At 39.0% G+C, this 14462-nt stretch overlaps 8 non-coding genes across 8 annotated transcripts; all 8 read left to right on the top strand.

Annotated features, from left to right (window-relative positions):
- Positions 1-574: 574 nt before the first annotated feature.
- On the top strand, positions 575-646 carry trnaa-ugc (transfer RNA alanine (anticodon UGC)). Its single transcript has one exon. It is a non-coding gene; the product is annotated as a tRNA-Ala (tRNA).
- A 465-nt stretch (positions 647-1111) lies between these two features.
- Positions 1112-1183, top strand: trnat-cgu (transfer RNA threonine (anticodon CGU)). Its single transcript has one exon. It is a non-coding gene; the product is annotated as a tRNA-Thr (tRNA).
- Positions 1184-2549: 1366 nt separating this feature from the next.
- Positions 2550-2621, top strand: trnaa-ugc (transfer RNA alanine (anticodon UGC)). Its single transcript has one exon. It is a non-coding gene; the product is annotated as a tRNA-Ala (tRNA).
- A 467-nt stretch (positions 2622-3088) lies between these two features.
- On the top strand, positions 3089-3160 carry trnat-cgu (transfer RNA threonine (anticodon CGU)). Its single transcript has one exon. It is a non-coding gene; the product is annotated as a tRNA-Thr (tRNA).
- Positions 3161-5041: 1881 nt separating this feature from the next.
- On the top strand, positions 5042-5113 carry trnat-cgu (transfer RNA threonine (anticodon CGU)). Its single transcript has one exon. It is a non-coding gene; the product is annotated as a tRNA-Thr (tRNA).
- Positions 5114-7290: 2177 nt separating this feature from the next.
- On the top strand, positions 7291-7362 carry trnat-cgu (transfer RNA threonine (anticodon CGU)). Its single transcript has one exon. It is a non-coding gene; the product is annotated as a tRNA-Thr (tRNA).
- Positions 7363-9267: 1905 nt separating this feature from the next.
- On the top strand, positions 9268-9339 carry trnat-cgu (transfer RNA threonine (anticodon CGU)). Its single transcript has one exon. It is a non-coding gene; the product is annotated as a tRNA-Thr (tRNA).
- Positions 9340-11242: 1903 nt separating this feature from the next.
- trnat-cgu (transfer RNA threonine (anticodon CGU)) lies at positions 11243-11314 on the top strand. Its single transcript has one exon. It is a non-coding gene; the product is annotated as a tRNA-Thr (tRNA).
- Positions 11315-14462: the final 3148 nt, after the last annotated feature.

Raw genomic sequence — 14462 nt, 5'->3', positions numbered from 1 at the left:
AGTGCTTTGATAAGGCGGAGCTTTACCTAGCGTATACTTACAGATGCAAATTAGGCGATGACGTCATGTAGCGACTTCTAGCGTCTTTTAGGACAGCCAATAGCTACTTTCCTTACTGAGGAGTTGGCAACACTGCTAACTTTAAACATCAGCTATCTGAGCAGCTAACCGATCGCTGCAGCTGTACATTGCCCATCTGTAAATAGCCCACCCAATCTACCTACCTCACCGCCAGATTGTTTTTATTTACTTTCTGCACTTTTGCACACCAGTATTTCTACTTGCACATCATCATCTGCTCATCTATCACTCCAGTGTTCATTTGCTAAATTGTGATTACTTCGCTACTATGGCCTATTTATTGCCTTTTTAATTTTTTTCCCCTTCTATTTTGTTATTGACTGTGCACTTGTTTGTTCCATGTGTAACTCTGTGTTGTTGTTTGTGTTGCACTGCTTTGCTTTATCTTGGCCAGGTCGCAGTTGTGTATGAGAACTTGTTCTTAACTGGCTTACCTGGTATAATATAGGAGAAATGTAAAAAAATAAGAAACAATTTTTTTTTTCCTAAGAAAGGGGTTGTAGCTCAGTGGTAGAGCGCATGCTTTGCATGTATGAGGTCCTGGGTTCAATCCTCAGCTTCTCCATGATTTTTTTGCAAAGACCCAACTTCTACTTCCGGAATGTTGAAATTCTAAGCAGGAAACAGAGATGTGCTAAATCATTTGGTCTAGTAATCTGAAGAACATGTGTTCAATCCCTGTCAGTACATGTATAGAACAGAAGTGGAATGGTTGCCAACTTTTATGGCATCATTTTCAAAAACTGAAGTTCATGTTTTCGATCCCTGTCCGTACCTGTTTTAAGAATTGCTGCTATCATTTCATTGTAGTTTCAATGGAGTGGTGTATATATAAAGTACATTGTATTGATATTGCGTTTTATCTGCAAATGAAATGGGATGGAAGCTCAGAGGGGGAGTGCATGCTATATATATATGAGGTCCTTTCTCCACTGAGTTTGTGTGCCAAATTCACATTTGCACAACTACTACTTTCCAGAATGTTGATATATATATATATATATATATATATATATGGCCAGCATAGAGTGGCATGGTGGCCAAGTGGTAAGGCGTCGGTCTCGTAAACCGAAGATCATGGGTTCAAATCCCATCCGTGCCTCTATAGGAAAGACTTCAAATTCCATGGAAATGTTCATTCATTGGGGGACTTTGTAGAACAATCATGTTGTATCAATATTTGAACACAACTATTATATTAAAGGGAAGTATCTCTACGATAGAGGCACTTTACATGTTTGCTGTCCTACAGTATTCCCCAACTTCTCTTTTGAGAGTATTCACTTGTTAAATTAGCTTTTGCACAACTCCCACTTTCCACAATGTTGACATTCTAAGAATGAAATAGATGTGCAAAGTCATCTGTTTTTGTTAACTGAAGCACATGGGTTCAATCCCTGTTCGACGTTTATGGTAGATAGCTGATATTATGGAAATTTACTTTAATCACAACAGTGTAAAGAAAAGGTCAATTTTCTTGATATGGCCACTGCGACCTGTATGCTCTAGTCGGCTGGCCCTCGCTACATATTCGTCGCCAGAACCACAGGTCATCTGTAAGTATATGCTAGGTAAAGCTCCGCCTTATCAAAGCACTAACAGGCAGCCTAGTCCTCCCCTCCGCGTCCAGACTGCAAATCAATCCCGCATGTGGGAAGCCGCCGCTGGCTGATCCCTCCCTGGCCTACTTAAAAAAAAAACACAATTAATCTGAATTAGGGCCAGACTAGTTCCCATCATTTTCTCACATTGCCATTGGAAGTTTGGAAGGAGGAGGGTTGGAATTGTGACATAAAAAAAAAGAAGAATCGACAGAAGAAAGTTCATTTGTAGTTCTAAACATATTTAGGGTGTTTTTTACTCACTTCTTGTCTCTCCCACGGAGTTATTCCTCTCTCCTACAGCATCCTATCACAATTACATGATCATGGCTAATTATGCAAATTAGGCGATGACGTCATGTAGCGACTTCTAGCGTCTTTTAGGACAGCCAATAGCTACTTTCCTTACTGAGGAGTTGGCAACACTGCTAACTTTAAACATCAGCTATCTGAGCAGCTAACCGATCGCTGCAGCTGTACATTGCCCATCTGTAAATAGCCCACCCAATCTACCTACCTCACCGCCAGATTGTTTTTATTTACTTTCTGCACTTTTGCACACCAGTATTTCTACTTGCACATCATCATCTGCTCATCTATCACTCCAGTGTTCATTTGCTAAATTGTGATTACTTCGCTACTATGGCCTATTTATTGCCTTTTTAATTTTTTTCCCCTTCTATTTTGTTATTGACTGTGCACTTGTTTGTTCCATGTGTAACTCTGTGTTGTTGTTTGTGTTGCACTGCTTTGCTTTATCTTGGCCAGGTCGCAGTTGTGTATGAGAACTTGTTCTTAACTGGCTTACCTGGTATAATATAGGAGAAATTTAAAAAAATAAGAAACAATTTTTTTTTTCCTAAGAAAGGGGTTGTAGCTCAGTGGTAGAGCGCATGCTTTGCATGTATGAGGTCCTGGGTTCAATCCTCAGCTTCTCCATGATTTTTTTGCAAAGACCCAACTTCTACTTCCGGAATGTTGAAATTCTAAGCAGGAAACAGAGATGTGCTAAATCATTTGGTCTAGTAATCTGAAGAACATGTGTTCAATCCCTGTCAGTACATGTATAGAACAGAAGTGGAATGGTTGCCAACTTTTATGGCATCATTTTCAAAAACTGAAGTTCATGTTTTCGATCCCTGTCCGTACCTGTTTTAAGAATTGCTGCTATCATTTCATTGTAGTTTCAATGGAGTGGTGTATATATAAAGTACATTGTATTGATATTGCGTTTTATCTGCAAATGAAATGGGATGGAAGCTCAGAGGGGGAGTGCATGCTATATATATATGAGGTCCTTTCTCCACTGAGTTTGTGTGCCAAATTCACATTTGCACAACTACTACTTTCCAGAATGTTGATATATATATATATATATATATATATATATATGGCCAGCATAGAGTGGCATGGTGGCCAAGTGGTAAGGCGTCGGTCTCGTAAACCGAAGATCATGGGTTCAAATCCCATCCGTGCCTCTATAGGAAATGACTTCAAATTCCATTAAAATTTACATTCATTGGGGGACTTTGTAGAACAATCATGTTGTATCAATATTTGAACACAACTATTATATTATGGGGAAGTATCTCTACGATAGAGCCACTTTACATGTTTGCTGTCCTACAGTATTCCCCAACTTCTCTTTTGAGAGTATTCACTTGTTAAATTAGCTTTTGCACAACTCCCACTTTCCACAATGTTGACATTCTAAGAATGAAATAGATGTGCAAAGTCATCTGTTTTTGTTAACTGAAGCACATGGGTTCAATCCCTGTTCGACGTTTATGGTAGATAGCTGATATTATGGAAATGTACTTTAATCACAACAGTGTAAAGAAAAGGTCAATTGTCTTGATATGGCCACTGCGACCTGTATACTCTAGTCGGCTGGCCCTCGCTACATATTCGTCGCCAGAACCACAGGTCATCTGTAAGTATATGCTAGGTAAAGCTCCGCCTTATCAAAGCACTAACAGGCAGCCTAGTCCTCCCCTCCGCGTCCAGACTGCAAATCAATCCCGCATGTGGGAAGCCGCCGCTGGCTGATCCCTCCCTGGCCTACTTAAAAAAAAACACAATTAATCTGAATTAGGGCCAGACTAGTTCCCATCATTTTCTCACATTGCCATTGGAAGTTTGGAAGGAGGAGGGTTGGAATTGTGACATAAAAAAAAAGAAGAATCGACAGAAGAAAGTTCATTTGTAGTTCTAAACATATTTAGGGTGTTTTTTACTCACTTCTTGTCTCTCCCACGGAGTTATTCCTCTCTCCTACAGCATCCTATCACAATTACATGATCATGGCTAATTATGCAAATTAGGCGATGACGTCATGTAGCGACTTCTAGCGTCTTTTAGGACAGCCAATAGCTACTTTCCTTACTGAGGAGTTGGCAACACTGCTAACTTTAAACATCAGCTATCTGAGCAGCTAACCGATCGCTGCAGCTGTACATTGCCCATCTGTAAATAGCCCACCCAATCTACCTACCTCACCGCCAGATTGTTTTTATTTACTTTCTGCACTTTTGCACACCAGTATTTCTACTTGCACATCATCATCTGCTCATCTATCACTCCAGTGTTCATTTGCTAAATTGTGATTACTTCGCTACTATGGCCTATTTATTGCCTTTTTAATTTTTTTCCCCTTCTATTTTGTTATTGACTGTGCACTTGTTTGTTCCATGTGTAACTCTGTGTTGTTGTTTGTGTTGCACTGCTTTGCTTTATCTTGGCCAGGTCGCAGTTGTGTATGAGAACTTGTTCTTAACTGGCTTACCTGGTATAATATAGGAGAAATTTAAAAAAATAAGAAACCATTTTTTTTTTCCTAAGAAAGGGGTTGTAGCTCAGTGGTAGAGTGCATGCTTTGCATGTATGAGGTCCTGGGTTCAATCCTCAGCTTCTCCATGATTTTTTTGCAAAGACCCAACTTCTACTTCCGGAATGTTGAAATTCTAAGCAGGAAACAGAGATGTGCTAAATCATTTGGTCTAGTAATCTGAAGAACATGTGTTCAATCCCTGTCAGTACATGTATAGAACAGAAGTGGAATGGTTGCCAACTTTTATGGCATCATTTTCAAAAACTGAAGTTCATGTTTTCGATCCCTGTCCGTACCTGTTTTAAGAATTGCTGCTATCATTTCATTGTAGTTTCAATGGAGTGGTGTATATATAAAGTACATTGTATTGATATTGCGTTTTATCTGCAAATGAAATGGGATGGAAGCTCAGAGGGGGAGTGCATGCTATATATGTATGAGGTCCTTTCTCCACTGAGTTTGTGTGTCAAATTCACATTTGCACAACTACATCTTTCCAGAATGTTGATGTATATATATAGCATAGGGTGGCATGGTGGCCAAGTGGTAAGGTGTCGGTCTCGTAAACCGAAGATCATGGGTTCAAATCCCATCCGTGCCTCTATAGGATTTGGGGGACTTTGTAGAAAAGTCATGTTGTATCAATATTTGAACACCACTATTATATTAAGGGGAAGTATCTCTACGATAGAGGCACTTTACATGTTTGCTGTCCTACAGTATTCCCCAACTTGTCTTGTGAGAGTATTCACTTGTTAAATTAGCTTTTGCACAACTCCCACTTTCCACAATGTTGACATTCTAAGAATGAAATAGATGTGCAAAGTCATCTGTTTTTGTTAACTGAAGCACATGGGTTCAATCCCTGTTCGACGTTTATGGTAGATAGCTGATATTATGGAAATTTACTTTAATCACAACAGTGTAAAGAAAAGGTCAATTTTCTTGATATGGCCACTGCGACCTGTATGCTCTAGTCGGCTGGCCCTCGCTACATATTCGTCGCCAGAACCACTGGCTCCAGGTCATCTGTAAGTATATGCTAGGTAAAGCTCCGCCTTATCAAAGCACTAACAGGAGGCCTAGTCCTCGCGCAGCAGTCCCTTCCAGCTGCAGCCCGAGCAGGAGATGTTCACCCCTCCGTGTACAGACTGCAAATCAATCGCGCATGTGGGAAGCCGCCGCTGGCTGATCCCGCCCTGGCCTACTTAAAAAAAAACACAATTAACCTGAATTAGGGCCAGACTAGTTCCCATCATTTTCTCACATTGCCATTGAAGGTTTTCTCTATTGTCTCTTTTTGGTCCATTTAGATTGTTAATGTAGATTTGTATAGATTTTATTTTATTTTAAATGTTATGGTTAAAATGTTAATGTTTTACTGTGACTTGTTGTAGGCTCCTAAGTGGACCATAAGGTTAAAAACCAAACCAAATTAAGAAAACTAAACTGAAAAACAAAAAAATACAATTAAAAATACAATTAAAAACTAAGTTGCTCCGCCAGAGTGTCTCTTTTGGGTCACTTTTGTTGGTCCCAAGCCCGGATAAAGGAGGAGGGTTGGAATTGTGACATTAAAAAAAAGAAGAATCGACAGAAGAAAGTTCATTTGTAGTTCTAAACATATTTAGGGTGTTTTTTACTCACTTCTTGTCTCTCCCACGGAGTTATTCCTCTCTCCAACAGCGTCCTATCACAATTACATGATCATGGCTAATTATGCAAATTAGGTGATGACGTCATGTAGCGACTTCTAGCGTCTTTTAGGACAGCCAATAGCTACTTTCCTTACTGAGGAGTTGGCAACTCTGCTAACTTTAAACATCAGCTATCTGAGCAGCTAACCGATCGCTGCAGCTGTACATTGCCCATCTGTAAATAGCCCACCCAATCTACCTACCTCATCGCCATGTTGTTTTTATTTACTTTCTGCACTTTTGCACACCAGTATTTCTACTTGCACATCATCATCTGCTCATCTATCACTCCAGTGTTCATTTGCTAAATTGTGATTACTTCGCTACTATGGCCTATTTATTGCCTTTTTAAAAATGTCCCCCTTCTATTTTGTTATTGACTGTGCGCTTGTTTGTTCCTTGTGTAACTCTGTGTTGTTGTTTGTGTTGCACTGCTTTGCTTTATCTTGGCCAGGTCGCAGTTGTGTATGAGAACTTGTTCTTAACTGGCTTACCTGGTATAATAAAGGAGAAATAAAAAAAAATAAGAAACCATTATTTTTTTCCTAAGAAAGGGGTTGTAGCTCAGTGGTAGAGTGCATGCTTTGCATGTATGAGGTCCTGGGTTCAATCCTCAGCTTCTCCATGTTTTTTTTGCAAAGACCCAACTTCTACTTTCCAGAATGTTGAAATTCTAAGCAGGAAACAGAGATGTGCTAAATCATTTGGTCTTGTAATCTGAAGAACATGTGTTCAATCCCTGTTAGTAGAACAGAAGTGGCATGGTTGCCAACTTTTATGGCATCATTTTCAAAAACTGAAGTTCATGTTTTCGATCCCTGTCCGTACCTGTTTTAAGAATTGCTGCTATCATTTCATTGTAGTTTCAATGGAGTGGTGTATATATAAAGTACATTGTATTGATATTGCGTTTTATCTGCAAATGAAATGGGATGGAAGCTCAGAGGGGGAGTGCATGCTATATATGTATGAGGTCCTTTCTCCACTGAGTTTGTGTGCCAAATTCACATTTGCACAACTACTACTTTCCAGAATGTTGATATATATATATATATATATATATATATGGCCAGCATAGAGTGGCATGGTGGCCAAGTGGTAAGGCGTCGGTCTCGTAAACCGAAGATCATGGGTTCAAATCCCATCCGTGCCTCTATAGGAAAGACTTCAAATTCCATTAAAATTTACATTCATTGGGGGACTTTGTAGAAAGGTCATGTTGTATCAATATTTGAACACCACTATTATATTAAGGGGAAGTATCTCTACGATAGAGGCACTTTACATGTTTGCTGTCCTACAGTATTCCCCAACTTCTCTTTTGAGAGTATTCACTTGTTAAATTAGCTTTTGCACAACTCCCACTTTCCACAATGTTGACATTCTAAGAATGAAATAGATGTGCAAAGTCATCTGTTTTTGTTAACTGAAGCACATGGGTTCAATCCCTGTTCGACGTTTATGGTAGATAGCTGATATTATGGAAATGTACTTTAATCACAACAGTGTAAAGAAAAGGTCAATTTTCTTGATATGGCCACTGCGACCTGTATGCTCTAGTCGGCTGGCCCTCGCTACATATTCGTCGCCAGAACCACAGGTCATCTGTAAGTATATGCTAGGTAAAGCTCCGCCTTATCAAAGCACTAACAGGCAGCCTAGTCCTCCCCTCCGCGTCCAGACTGCAAATCAATCCCGCATGTGGGAAGCCGCCGCTGGCTGATCCCTCCCTGGCCTACTTAAAAAAAAAACACAATTAATCTGAATTAGGGCCAGACTAGTTCCCATCATTTTCTCACATTGCCATTGGAAGTTTGGAAGGAGGAGGGTTGGAATTGTGACATAAAAAAAAAGAAGAATCGACAGAAGAAAGTTCATTTGTAGTTCTAAACATATTTAGGGTGTTTTTTACTCACTTCTTGTCTCTCCCACGGAGTTATTCCTCTCTCCTACAGCATCCTATCACAATTACATGATCATGGCTAATTATGCAAATTAGGCGATGACGTCATGTAGCGACTTCTAGCGTCTTTTAGGACAGCCAATAGCTACTTTCCTTACTGAGGAGTTGGCAACACTGCTAACTTTAAACATCAGCTATCTGAGCAGCTAACCGATCGCTGCAGCTGTACATTGCCCATCTGTAAATAGCCCACCCAATCTACCTACCTCACCGCCAGATTGTTTTTATTTACTTTCTGCACTTTTGCACACCAGTATTTCTACTTGCACATCATCATCTGCTCATCTATCACTCCAGTGTTCATTTGCTAAATTGTGATTACTTCGCTACTATGGCCTATTTATTGCCTTTTTAATTTTTTTCCCCTTCTATTTTGTTATTGACTGTGCACTTGTTTGTTCCATGTGTAACTCTGTGTTGTTGTTTGTGTTGCACTGCTTTGCTTTATCTTGGCCAGGTCGCAGTTGTGTATGAGAACTTGTTCTTAACTGGCTTACCTGGTATAATATAGGAGAAATTTAAAAAAATAAGAAACCATTTTTTTTTTCCTAAGAAAGGGGTTGTAGCTCAGTGGTAGAGTGCATGCTTTGCATGTATGAGGTCCTGGGTTCAATCCTCAGCTTCTCCATGATTTTTTTGCAAAGACCCAACTTCTACTTCCGGAATGTTGAAATTCTAAGCAGGAAACAGAGATGTGCTAAATCATTTGGTCAGGTAATCTGAAGAACATGTGTTCAATCCCTGTCAGTACATGTATAGAACAGAAGTGGAATGGTTGCCAACTTTTATGGCATGATTTTCAAAAACTGAAGTTCATGTTTTCGATCCCTGTCCGTACCTGTTTTAAGAATTGCTGCTATCATTTCATTGTAGTTTCAATGGAGTGGTGTATATATAAAGTACATTGTATTGATATTGCGTTTTATCTGCAAATGAAATGGGATGGAAGCTCAGAGGGGGAGTGCATGCTATATATGTATGAGGTCCTTTCTCCACTGAGTTTGTGTGCCAAATTCACATTTGCACAACTACTACTTTCCAGAATGTTGATATATATATATATATATATATATATATATATGGCCAGCATAGAGTGGCATGGTGGCCAAGTGGTAAGGCGTCGGTCTCGTAAACCGAAGATCATGGGTTCAAATCCCATCCGTGCCTCTATAGGAAAGACTTCAAATTCCATGGAAATGTTCATTCATTGGGGGACTTTGTAGAACAATCATGTTGTATCAATATTTGAACACAACTATTATATTATGGGGAAGTATCTCTACGATAGAGGCACTTTACATGTTTGCTGTCCTACAGTATTCCCCAACTTCTCTTTTGAGAGTATTCACTTGTTAAATTAGCTTTTGCACAACTCCCACTTTCCACAATGTTGACATTCTAAGAATGAAATAGATGTGCAAAGTCATCTGTTTTTGTTAACTGAAGCACATGGGTTCAATCCCTGTTCGACGTTTATGGTAGATAGCTGATATTATGGAAATGTACTTTAATCACAACAGTGTAAAGAAAAGGTCAATTTTCTTGATATGGCCACTGCGACCTGTATACTCTAGTCGGCTGGCCCTCGCTACATATTCGTCGCCAGAACCACAGGTCATCTGTAAGTATATGCTAGGTAAAGCTCCGCCTTATCAAAGCACTAACAGGCAGCCTAGTCCTCCCCTCCGCGTCCAGACTGCAAATCAATCCCGCATGTGGGAAGCCGCCGCTGGCTGATCCCTCCCTGGCCTACTTAAAAAAAAAACACAATTAATCTGAATTAGGGCCAGACTAGTTCCCATCATTTTCTCACATTGCCATTGGAAGTTTGGAAGGAGGAGGGTTGGAATTGTGACATAAAAAAAAAGAAGAATCGACAGAAGAAAGTTCATTTGTAGTTCTAAACATATTTAGGGTGTTTTTTACTCACTTCTTGTCTCTCCCACAGAGTTATTCCTCTCTCCTACAGCATCCTATCACAATTACATGATCATGGCTAATTATGCAAATTAGGCGATGACGTCATGTAGCGACTTCTAGCGTCTTTTAGGACAGCCAATAGCTACTTTCCTTACTGAGGAGTTGGCAACACTGCTAACTTTAAACATCAGCTATCTGAGCAGCTAACCGATCGCTGCAGCTGTACATTGCCCATCTGTAAATAGCCCACCCAATCTACCTACCTCACCGCCAGATTGTTTTTATTTACTTTCTGCACTTTTGCACACCAGTATTTCTACTTGCACATCATCATCTGCTCATCTATCACTCCAGTGTTCATTTGCTAAATTGTGATTACTTCGCTACTATGGCCTATTTATTGCCTTTTTAATTTTTTTCCCCTTCTATTTTGTTATTGACTGTGCACTTGTTTGTTCCATGTGTAACTCTGTGTTGTTGTTTGTGTTGCACTGCTTTGCTTTATCTTGGCCAGGTCGCAGTTGTGTATGAGAACTTGTTCTTAACTGGCTTACCTGGTATAATATAGGAGAAATTTAAAAAAATAAGAAACCATTTTTTTTTTCCTAAGAAAGGGGTTGTAGCTCAGTGGTAGAGTGCATGCTTTGCATGTATGAGGTCCTGGGTTCAATCCTCAGCTTCTCCATGATTTTTTTGCAAAGACCCAACTTCTACTTCCGGAATGTTGAAATTCTAAGCAGGAAACAGAGATGTGCTAAATCATTTGGTCAGGTAATCTGAAGAACATGTGTTCAATCCCTGTCAGTACATGTATAGAACAGAAGTGGAATGGTTGCCAACTTTTATGGCATGATTTTCAAAAACTGAAGTTCATGTTTTCGATCCCTGTCCGTACCTGTTTTAAGAATTGCTGCTATCATTTCATTGTAGTTTCAATGGAGTGGTGTATATATAAAGTACATTGTATTGATATTGCGTTTTATCTGCAAATGAAATGGGATGGAAGCTCAGAGGGGGAGTGCATGCTATATATGTATGAGGTCCTTTCTCCACTGAGTTTGTGTGCCAAATTCACATTTGCACAACTACTACTTTCCAGAATGTTGATATATATATATATATATATATATATATATGGCCAGCATAGAGTGGCATGGTGGCCAAGTGGTAAGGCGTCGGTCTCGTAAACCGAAGATCATGGGTTCAAATCCCATCCGTGCCTCTATAGGAAATGACTTCAAATTCCATTAAAATTTACATTCATTGGGGGACTTTGTAGAACAATCATGTTGTATCAATATTTGAACACAACTATTATATTATGGGGAAGTATCTCTACGATAGAGGCACTTTACATGTTTGCTGTCCTACAGTATTCCCCAACTTCTCTTTTGAGAGTATTCACTTGTTAAATTAGCTTTTGCACAACTCCCACTTTCCACAATGTTGACATTCTAAGAATGAAATAGATGTGCAAAGTCATCTGTTTTTGTTAACTGAAGCACATGGGTTCAATCCCTGTTCGACGTTTATGGTAGATAGCTGATATTATGGAAATGTACTTTCATCACAACAGTGTAAAGAAAAGGTCAATTTTCTTGATATGGCCACTGCGACCTGTATGCTCTAGTCGGCTGGCCCTCGCTACATATTCGTCGCCAGAACCACAGGTCATCTGTAAGTATATGCTAGGTAAAGCTCCGTCTTATCAAAGCACTAACAGGCAGCCTAGTCCTCCCCTCCGCGTCCAGACTGCAAATCAATCCCGCATGTGGGAAGCCGCCGCTGGCTGATCCCTCCCTGGCCTACTTAAAAAAAAAACACAATTAATCTGAATTAGGGCCAGACTAGTTCCCATCATTTTCTCACATTGCCATTGGAAGTTTGGAAGGAGGAGGGTTGGAATTGTGACATAAAAAAAAAGAAGAATCGACAGAAGAAAGTTCATTTGTAGTTCTAAACATATTTAGGGTGTTTTTTACTCACTTCTTGTCTCTCCCACGGAGTTATTCCTCTCTCCTACAGCATCCTATCACAATTACATGATCATGGCTAATTATGCAAATTAGGCGATGACGTCATGTAGCGACTTCTAGCGTCTTTTAGGACAGCCAATAGCTACTTTCCTTACTGAGGAGTTGGCAACACTGCTAACTTTAAACATCAGCTATCTGAGCAGCTAACCGATCGCTGCAGCTGTACATTGCCCATCTGTAAATAGCCCACCCAATCTACCTACCTCACCGCCAGATTGTTTTTATTTACTTTCTGCACTTTTGCACACCAGTATTTCTACTTGCACATCATAATCTGCTCATCTATCACTCCAGTGTTCATTTGCTAAATTGTGATTACTTCGCTACTATGGCCTATTTATTGCCTTTTTTATTTTTTTCCCTTCAATTTTGTTATTGACAGGCGGCCTAGTCCTCTTGCAGCAGTCCCTTCCAGCTGCAGTCAGGGAGATGTTCACCCCTCCCCGTCCAGACTACAAATGAATCCCGCCCTGGCTTACATTGCCATTGAAAGTTTTTTCTATTGTATCTTTTTGGTCCATTTAGATTGTTACTGAATTTTTTTATTTTTTATGTTATGTTTAAAAATGTTAATGTTTTACTGTGACTTGTTGTAGGCTCCTAAGTGGTTAAAAACCAAACCAAATTAAGAAAACTAAACTGAAAAACTAAAAAATACAATTTAAAATAGAATTAAAAACTAAGTTGCTCCGCCAGAGTGTCTCTTTTGGGTCACTTTTGTTGGCCCCAAGCCAACAAAGGAGGGCTGGAATTGTGACATTAAAAAAAAGAAGAATCGACAGAAGAAAGTTAATTTGTAGTTCTAAACATATTTAGGGTTTCAAAACATTGAAGGGGATTTTACAGGGCCCTAATGGACTACAGACATTGACAGTATCCTAGCCTAAAAACAAATGCTGAATGCACTGCCTAGATTTTGTGGGAAACGCACTGTCCATTATTGGATTTGATCAGGGCATGGCAGGTAAGCACTAACAAACTGCCTTTAGTCCAATAAAAAGACACAACATTATTAGGGTGATAAATAAAAGGCAGTTGCTCCACGCATGACACAAGAGGACCCTCTGCTGGAGCAAAACGCTTACAGCACCTGGTATTCCCAGGCGGTCTCCCATCCAAGTACTAACCAGGCCCGACCGACCCTGCTTAGCTTCCGAGATCGGGCACATTTAAAAAATGTATTTTTATTATATAAAAAACACACAATATTTACAACATTCAGACAACAATAAAATATGAACAATTCACCCTTTAACAAAATCAGAAAAAGAAAAAGTAAAACAATTATCCACTAAAACCAATTAATGAATAACAAGTTTTCCATTTGATAGAATTTCAATTAAAGTACTCACCCACACAGTTTCCTCCACCGTATCTATATATTATCTCTATCTTTCTCTAAAATACTCCTAAAAAAAACTCCACACTCACAATTTCCCCTTCATAATGACCTAAATTCCTTAATCTTATTGCATATCTAGCATGACTAAGGACAAAATTCACCAAATTAAAATTTAAAACTTTACTTTTCCCATTTAAACCAAAAAGAAACAACCTCCACTCCAGTAAACATCTCTTCTCCCCAATGTTTTACTTAAAGCCCTTTTAAAAACTCGTGAAAATCTTTTAACCTACTACATTCAACAAAAAAGTGCATAAAATGTTCCACCCCCGTACCACAAATATCACATTCTCTTTTAATATCCCTATAAATTTGATGTAAAACCACATTTGTAAAAATCCTATTATGTTTCAATTTAAAATCATTGTCTTCACATTCTATAGATTTATTTTACATTTACCTTCTTCCATATTGATTTCACATACATGTTTGCAAACACCCTAGACCACACTTTTTCCGAAGCAGTGACTTTTATCTCTTTTAAAATACATTTTCCATAAACCATTTTAAGTTTTAAACCTGACAAATCATGTTTCTCCCCATTACTTTCATAATATAAAACCGGTAAACCCCTATCACCTATCTGCCTCATCCCAGCCCTCATAAAATATTTACAAAACAACATATTATTACACTTTATCTTTGGATTTTAAAATATCGGCTGATTTAAAATATTTTCAAAAATAGTACATTCATAATAAATCTTTGGTAAAAACTGCCCCCAAGCCTCAAACACTTCTCTATAAAACAAAGGTATATTACCTAACATTTCCTTCTTCATACTCCTCAATAAACCATTGTCCCCAATCCTCCCAACCTCCTGCAAATACTCTTAAAAAAACATTTTCCACCCATAATCCAATTCACCAAATAAATATTTCCGTACCATTTTTATTCTAATTGCTGTTTTCCTTACACTTAAATCTACAAAC

Source organism: Oncorhynchus mykiss, chromosome 22 (genome assembly GCF_057628025.1).
Source record: "Oncorhynchus mykiss isolate SJ-2025 chromosome 22, ASM5762802v1, whole genome shotgun sequence".
Lineage (NCBI taxonomy): Eukaryota > Metazoa > Chordata > Actinopteri > Salmoniformes > Salmonidae > Oncorhynchus > Oncorhynchus mykiss.
Note: the sequence above shows the minus strand (reverse complement) of the source record. Positions and strands in the feature narration are given on the sequence as shown.